We start from the raw sequence: 7,558 nt of genomic DNA on the forward strand, positions 1-7,558 counted from the left end.
GAGTTCCTGGAAAGCGTCCAGCACACTTGGTGATTGTGTTTAGTGGGTACGTGTAGTTAGTGTGTGTGTGTGTGTGTGTGTGTGTGTGTGTGTGTGTGTGTGTGTGTGTGTGTGTGTGTTCGAACCATCTGTCCCTAGTTCTCCTCCACACCCAGTCTTTCGAACGCATACTTGGGGAAACATCGCTCTGTAATGGCTCCTCTCTCCAGCCTTCCACAGTGTGTGCTTTCAAAGAATGGTTGATAACCCTCTTATGTCTATTGAGAGACTTCTCACTCCCTCTATAGCAGTCACACACATGTACAGTACAAAAGGGACGAGATTTCCACTGAATGGCCACTGAAAAATAACTTCCCGAGAGCCTAGAAATTGCGTAAATGCCCTTGGACATCAAAGAAGATTCCAGAGATGCTGCCATTTACTGTGCAGAGCAAATTCAACACAATACACAAGGATATATATGCACAAGCACTCCTATAGGGGCCATATTGTAAGTAAGTTATCGCACCTTTCGAAAGCAGAGACGTCACAAAGTGTTTTACATGGTAAAAAAAGCATATACAATGCATATTATTAGTGTGTGTGTAAAGTTTTGTAACCGTATCTCAATCCGAGTGTCTGTAATCAGCTATTCAAATGTGTACTGAGGTTGTATTGTGATTTGTACATGTATAGACAAATCTGCAAACCTGTGGATGGATCTGCAAATATTTACACAAATCTCTAAATGCAGATAACGTCCTCCAACTACGAATCATAAGCTAAACTCTCCCTCTGCATGTGAGCAGCCTCCACATACACAGCATTTCTTAAGTCTGGTTTGCTGGAGCAGCCAAGCGAGGGGAAGACGGACGACCTGGAGATCATTCCTGGAAATCTCCGGCAGCGCTCACCTGGAACTGATACCAAAAGAGCCGCGCAGTGAGATGGACCAAATCTCCACGAGGGAGCATGAATCTGACGTGCCATCCACCACTCCGCCATGAATGGGCGTGTTCTCATTTTTGTTGGTTTGGACAATTGAAGACTGGCGGTGCACATAAGCGCAGACAGATGGTGCGCTGGATAATATCCTTTGTTGCACATTTGTTTTTTTAATTAAGTTTTGCCTACAGTACGTCAGAAATACATTGTGACTGCTGGATAAACATGGAGTGATTGGGAAAGTGTGGATCAAGACGGATGAAGAGGCGTGAGGGGGGGGAGGCTGATAGAATGTGCCTGGAAGAATAATGTCATCTTGAATTACATGGAAAAGGAAGGAGGTCAGAGCTGAAGAAAAAAAAAAGAAGCTTTAATGCTCAAGTTGGGGTCAGACAAAAAGATAAATGGAAGTGGAAGACTGGAGTAGGTGGGGGAGGGAGTGATGGGAAGATAGAGGGAGGAAGCGGGGAGACTGAGGATGAGGAGTGGAGCAGTGCAGCGAGAGTTGAAGGGTAATTGTTTTGAGTTCTTGAGCTCGGAGAGGAGCGGTCAGCTCTCTAATGGAGAAAGAATGAGGGAACGGAGAGAGAGGCTCGGTGAGGGTAGGAGCGGGGGGGATGGGGGGGGGGGGGGGGCGCGTCCCTGCAAAGCAGAAACCAAACTGTACTCGGCAGGACTTTCAATGCAAGCGTTCTGGTTGTTTGAGAGTCTTGTGTCCAAAGTGTAGCACGCACACACATACACAACAACACACGGTCAGCCAGTCACTTCACGCTCCACTCGCAACCCCCCCCCCTCCACCCCACACAGCACAAAAACAAAACAAGGTTTGTCTCCCGAACAGCCGAATGTGAACCCCCCCTCCTCCACAGTCATTCAGTCAGAAGCTGCAGCTTCTATCGCTCTGCAGAGGGCCCGTGTAAACACAGTGTTGGATTGCCTGTGATTTTCTACCTCTCAGCACACCACAGTTCTCTCTGAGGTTTATCTGGCAAAGGCCCACAGCTCCAAGGTCCTCGTGGAGATGTGGGAAAGTGAAGGCGAGTGAGAGAAAAGATACAAAAGGAGCAGGATATCGAGTGGAGAAACCATGGAGGACAAGTTGTGCCTCAAATTAGAAAGCTTACTAAAAATAATTCAAATTCTAATACATGGCAAAATTCGAGAATAATGGAAGTAGGGGAAGAAAAAAAGATGGTTTTAAATGACGTGAACTGCAGATGATATTCAAGCTGTTGTAATATGTGGCAGACCTGGAGGAAGCCGGGAGCCTCCGGCTTACAATACTCATAAGGGAGGGTCGGGAATTGGGAGCGACGACTAACAGGAAATTACCACAGAATATCACCATCCTCAGAAGAGCAAGTAACGCCCCAGCATTTGGACTGAAGTGTGTGTGTTTTTTTTAAAGAACTTTCATTCTTTTGGTTTATCGAACTTTAGGTTTGGGACGTAATAACGGGAAAGTCCTACACAGGCATTTGTGCCTGGATGCCAGGAAATAAACTTTCAAGTTTCAATATTTATCTCTTGTTGTTGCACAGAAATGATTCATTCATTAACAAAACATCAGTTTCAAGCAGGCAGGTGCAGATTAAACTTATTTAAAGTGCAAAATATATAAATAAAATGAAATAAGTAAATATTTGCTGGAAAATATACAAAGATATAAAACACTACGATGCAAAAAAACAACAGCTGCCCTTGAGAATATCATACATTTACTGAGTCACACTGTTGCCTTATAGAAGTATTGCAGTTACGTATATATATATATATATCATATAAGGGCAGTTGAACTGTAAACATCTGAGCAGTGCGATGCAGATGTGACTGAAAGTAAAATACAGTCGTACAGATGGTCACATGGGTGGGTTCACAACTCTGATGCCCCACAGTTTACACAATGAGGATGTGACGGTTGAAAGTTTTGTGTCAAGCTCCACTGTTTTCCATCATAGCGAGAATTAACAAGAATTAACCACCATCAACGTGTTATTATTCTCAATCTTCCACCTGTAGGCCCATTCCTCCTCCCGCCTGATACTTCTCTTCAGATTAGCTCAAGCAGCACAACGTATAATTCTGTCACTGAACCGGAAGAAGGTGTTCAAGTCCTTGGGACAAGTTTTGAACAAGGGGTGAACAGTTGATGTGTTCTCCTCCGAATCCTCATCCACTAAGAAAAATACAAATTTGTTGTTTCATAGCAAAATGCAGCTGCAAAGAAGCTCCCTCAGTCCTTATCTCAAACTTCTTCTTTTTAGAGACATTTGTAATTAGTCTTGATGTAGAGGAAACTTCATTTTTAAATCTTTAACAAGGAAAGCAACAGGTGTCCTGCAGATGTTCAAGAATCAACTTCTCCCTTCACAAGTAGGCTCCATAGGCAACAATCTGTGATCAGCTTTAAGACACTTGAACAGAAGGTGATCTGAGGGATTCTCCTCTTTTGGACCCCTCAGTAGAATCACAGCACAGGAAGACCTCAATTAGCAGAGCTGGACCTCCCAGAGGGGCCGAGCGGGGCCCATTCCAGAGCTGTTTTGGTGTCATCTCCTGGAACAATACGGTGACTTATGCATAATTGGTGTGTAACATCCTGTTTACATTGCTATTACTATCCTCTTCAATCTTTCAACTGTTTTGGTTTTTCTCATTTGTGGAAAAGTAGGAGCAGATATGACGGAGGTGCATTCCAGTCAGAAATGCAAAGTGAACAAGATGAGCCTCATTAGTTAGAAAAATATAACAGCCTGTGCGCTATCAATTCAAACCACTGCTGCCTCTACTTCCTGTTGTCAACACTAAAATATACAGCTCAGCTCATCAAAAGAACATAATATATATATATATAATTTTTTTATTTGCAGAGGAAGAAGTGGTTCCCAGAGACATGGCTACAGGAAGATACTCTGGATCCCCTCGTAACTAACAAGAGTTTCAGGCTCAGGCGGACAGGATGGAACATCTCTGCAGCCAAGACACTGATCTATTAGCTGTGGGGAGATTTCATGCACCATCCTGGATGTGTCGACATCTGCAACTGCTGTATGCTCACGTGAAGAGACCTCTGTTAAGAGATTCTAGTAATCTTCTGTAGTTATACTGTTTCATGTAGTTACACTGTGAACCAGAGTAGCCTCACAAGCACAGTATTGTTTTCACTCCGATCTGTCTGTGTGATCAGTCAAAAGTCAACTAAAATATCCAAAACGAAAAAGTGACAACATGAAGAAGTCACAAAGAAGAAGTCCGAAAGTGACGTCACGTTTTTGATGTATTTCTGTCTGCTATAGGACTATAGACAAAACCTAAAGCTTAAATAGATCCAAAAATAATTATGGTCATATGACAATAATGATGTCGTACAGAACAGTAACAAATCATTCATCATATCATATAATGACCTCATCACGTTTCATTATAAAAGGCCATTATTACAATATGAAGAAGTGTGCTGCCCCTCCAATGTTTTTTTGTTTGACGTACTCTTACTTTTCACACTGTTTGTTATGAAATGATAACACAGGTATTTCCCTTCAGGGGTCGTTCAAGGTTTTCTGATTCAGTTGTCGTGCCAGTTGTCAACTTTCACACAAAAGCAATGGAAGTAATTGGGGAGCAGGACTGTGGCCTAGTTACAGTTGCCAAGCCCAAACTGAATAATTACCATTCAAGGGAGTGGTTTCACCAACAGTCACTTACTATTAGCATCATACTGAGTAGCCAGCACAAACAAGTGGTAGAAGAGAAACTGTCCAGACTGTATTTAAGATGGAGCACACCTCACCTGCAAAGTGCTCTTCAAAGTCTTCACTTCTGCCAGGAGCTGCCTCAGTATATCTGAGGGAAGGAAACAGAAATGTCATAAGACATCACATGCATATCAAACACTAAAAAGAAATGTCAAGGAAATAAACCTGCCCTTCTCAGAATGGGGAAACGCTAAGCCCACAATGAAATGAAAAGTTTAAGTGTTCAAACAATAACTGGACAGGCCTGGATATGATTTATATGTGGTATTTCAAGTGCATATTAATTTAAATACTAGTAGTATAACATATATCTCTCTAACCATCTGTGTCCGTGGCCTGATCGTGACTGTCGGTGATACCCAGTGATGTACGACACTCCTCCAGCAGCTTTCCCCTTTCCTCAGCCTGGCCGTTCCCAGATTCATGACCCAGCTGTAAAGACTGACTCAGACCACTGTCCCGTTCCCTCCAGGTCAGTCCCGAGGAGCTGCCCACCACAGGTGAGGCACTACACAGAGAAGAGGGGCTTTTTGTGGGGTTGAAAACCACAGTCTTCCCCTGGGAGCCTAGGGTCCGAGGCGTAGAGGTAGGAGGACCCCCGTTCCTTCCCACAGCAGCTGACGCTTTAACCACAGCGGCTCCAGTCTGGTTGTTGTGCACCGGGCTGACTCCAGGGCCAGTGGCTGAGCTGTTTGGGCTGACCGACGGGTGAGGCTTCCAATTAGGAGCCGGAATTAATTTGCTGGGAGTGGTCGGCGTGGTGGTGGTGGGCTGTGATTTCTTCCCAGTTGGTGTGATGACTGGGACTGGAGGTGGAGGTGAAAGTGGGGCAGCGAGGGAAGAGTGAGGCGTGGTGGGGTGGAGGAGTTGGGGGGCGGCAGGAAGGTCATTTTGCGGAGATGTAGGAGGAGTGTGGAAACTCTCCCCATGGGCTCCTGAAGAAGAGAAACGTTCAATTCAGACAAAGTAAAAAAAGTACATGTTTAAAGACCCCCCCAGTAAAGACATTAAGATTTTACACTTCAAAGGCTTAACTACTGGATACAAACTGTCTCCTTCAATGAAACATTTGATTTTCCTTGTATATGCACTGGAGGGATTTTCAGTTTTTCTTTCCAGTCGTGTGCTAAACAGGTTTTTTACTTCAAAGCAGGTTGTGTTTTCATTTAGATCTTGTGTTTGTTAAACAACTGGAAAGATTTCAACAAAACTTGGTGGAAGGATGTGGTACAGGGCGGGAAAGACAGAATATCCAATATATCCAGATCTGAATAAATTGGCAGATCCAGGAATTTAGTTTCACTTTTTCTTGCAGCGTTTCCCATCAGAATTCATTCAATATGTTGAGTTAGCAGGTTAGCTTGTTCATGCACGTGAACGTCGCTCTCATGTGCAACAGAATCTTTGTGACAGATACACACAACAAAAAGTGAAAGACAAGTTCTCATGTGACAGAGAGAGAATTGCTTTGCATGCCACTCGCAGCTGAAACTTGAGATCTAGCTGCTGTCTGACAGTCATGTGACATCACGATACCCCACACTGGCTTAACACACACCTAGCTGCTGGTCTGGAACGCTCCCTGACAAACCCAGGGCTGCGTTCAGCCTGGACAAAACCGACTTGTTTATTTAAACTGTAGAACTCTCTGAGGTAGATGACATGGGTGTGGAGTTTAGCCAGAGTTTGCCTTTCAGACATGCACAATGCAGCGCGAGGTTTGACTGCACAACAGCAACAACTCATCTGTTGTTCAGGCGAGAGGTGGAGCGGCAGGGTGCAGCAGGGTGCAGCAGACAGAGACAGGAAGTGATGTATTAACTCTGCTGCGTGGATCATGTGATCATGTTTACCCGGACAATGTCATCAGCTCTAATCACGACAAACTCTCTTGGCATCTTCGTTGGTGTCTTCCACATGTGTGTCCACGCTTTCTCACCAGGAGATATTTGTTTTCTTTTTGTTTTTGTGTCTGTCGAGTGTCAGAAGCGTCATCACCCCCCTCCTCTTCTGTGTTCACACATCGACTTCTACTGGATTTCTACTGACTGTATTCTAGGAGGTCAGGCGGATAAAGTCTGTAGAAACTAAGAAGCGTCTCTCTTTGACATTTGCATTCACACATGCACCTCCTCCGGGGTCAATAAGGAGGCTCTGCGGAGACCAGTGCATATCTGAAAAGAACATCCATCAAATGAGAGAAAACACACATTGCAGTCTGTATCGAGAGAACATCTTGTTCAAGCTGATCCTGCAGTGAGACGATGCAAAACCTTTATGAGATCAAACGTGCCACAGGTAAAGCCACAGCTGCATATTTCCTACAAGCACTGGAGGCGGTTGACCAATAACAATGGAGCGGGCCAGCTGACCAATCAGAGCAGCCTGGGCTTTATCAGGAGGGTGTCCTTAAAGAGACAGGATCTAAAACCGGAGGCTGAATAGAGGAGCTGAAGCAAAGGACAGTGTGAGAAAGGTGACCATAAGGGCATGTAAACCTTTTCAAGTTAAATTCAAACTATGAACCTGAATACGAGCATCGTGTGTCTCCTTTAAGTTTTCCACATCACTCCATATCACGCTGGTCATAAACGGAGATCCAAGTGGAGAATCCTCCTTGAGCAGATGAGTGAACAAAGCTTATTCAAGCATTCTGCACAGTGAACCTCAGATATTCAAGTAAGAACAAGGGAAAAGCTTTTCTTTAAGTGGACGGGTTCCGAGCAACTGAAAGAGACACTGACTAACCAACTAAATCCTGGACAGACTGACGGCAGCAGAGGAAAGTCGTGCGGTCACTCATATGGCATGTTGTCACCGAAAACACATTTCAGTGAGGTGACCGGGACGACAGGACTCTCATTGGCCAGCGGACA

The sequence above is a fragment of the Limanda limanda genome, chromosome 12, assembly GCF_963576545.1.
Source record: "Limanda limanda chromosome 12, fLimLim1.1, whole genome shotgun sequence".
Taxonomy (NCBI): Eukaryota; Metazoa; Chordata; class Actinopteri; order Pleuronectiformes; family Pleuronectidae; genus Limanda; species Limanda limanda.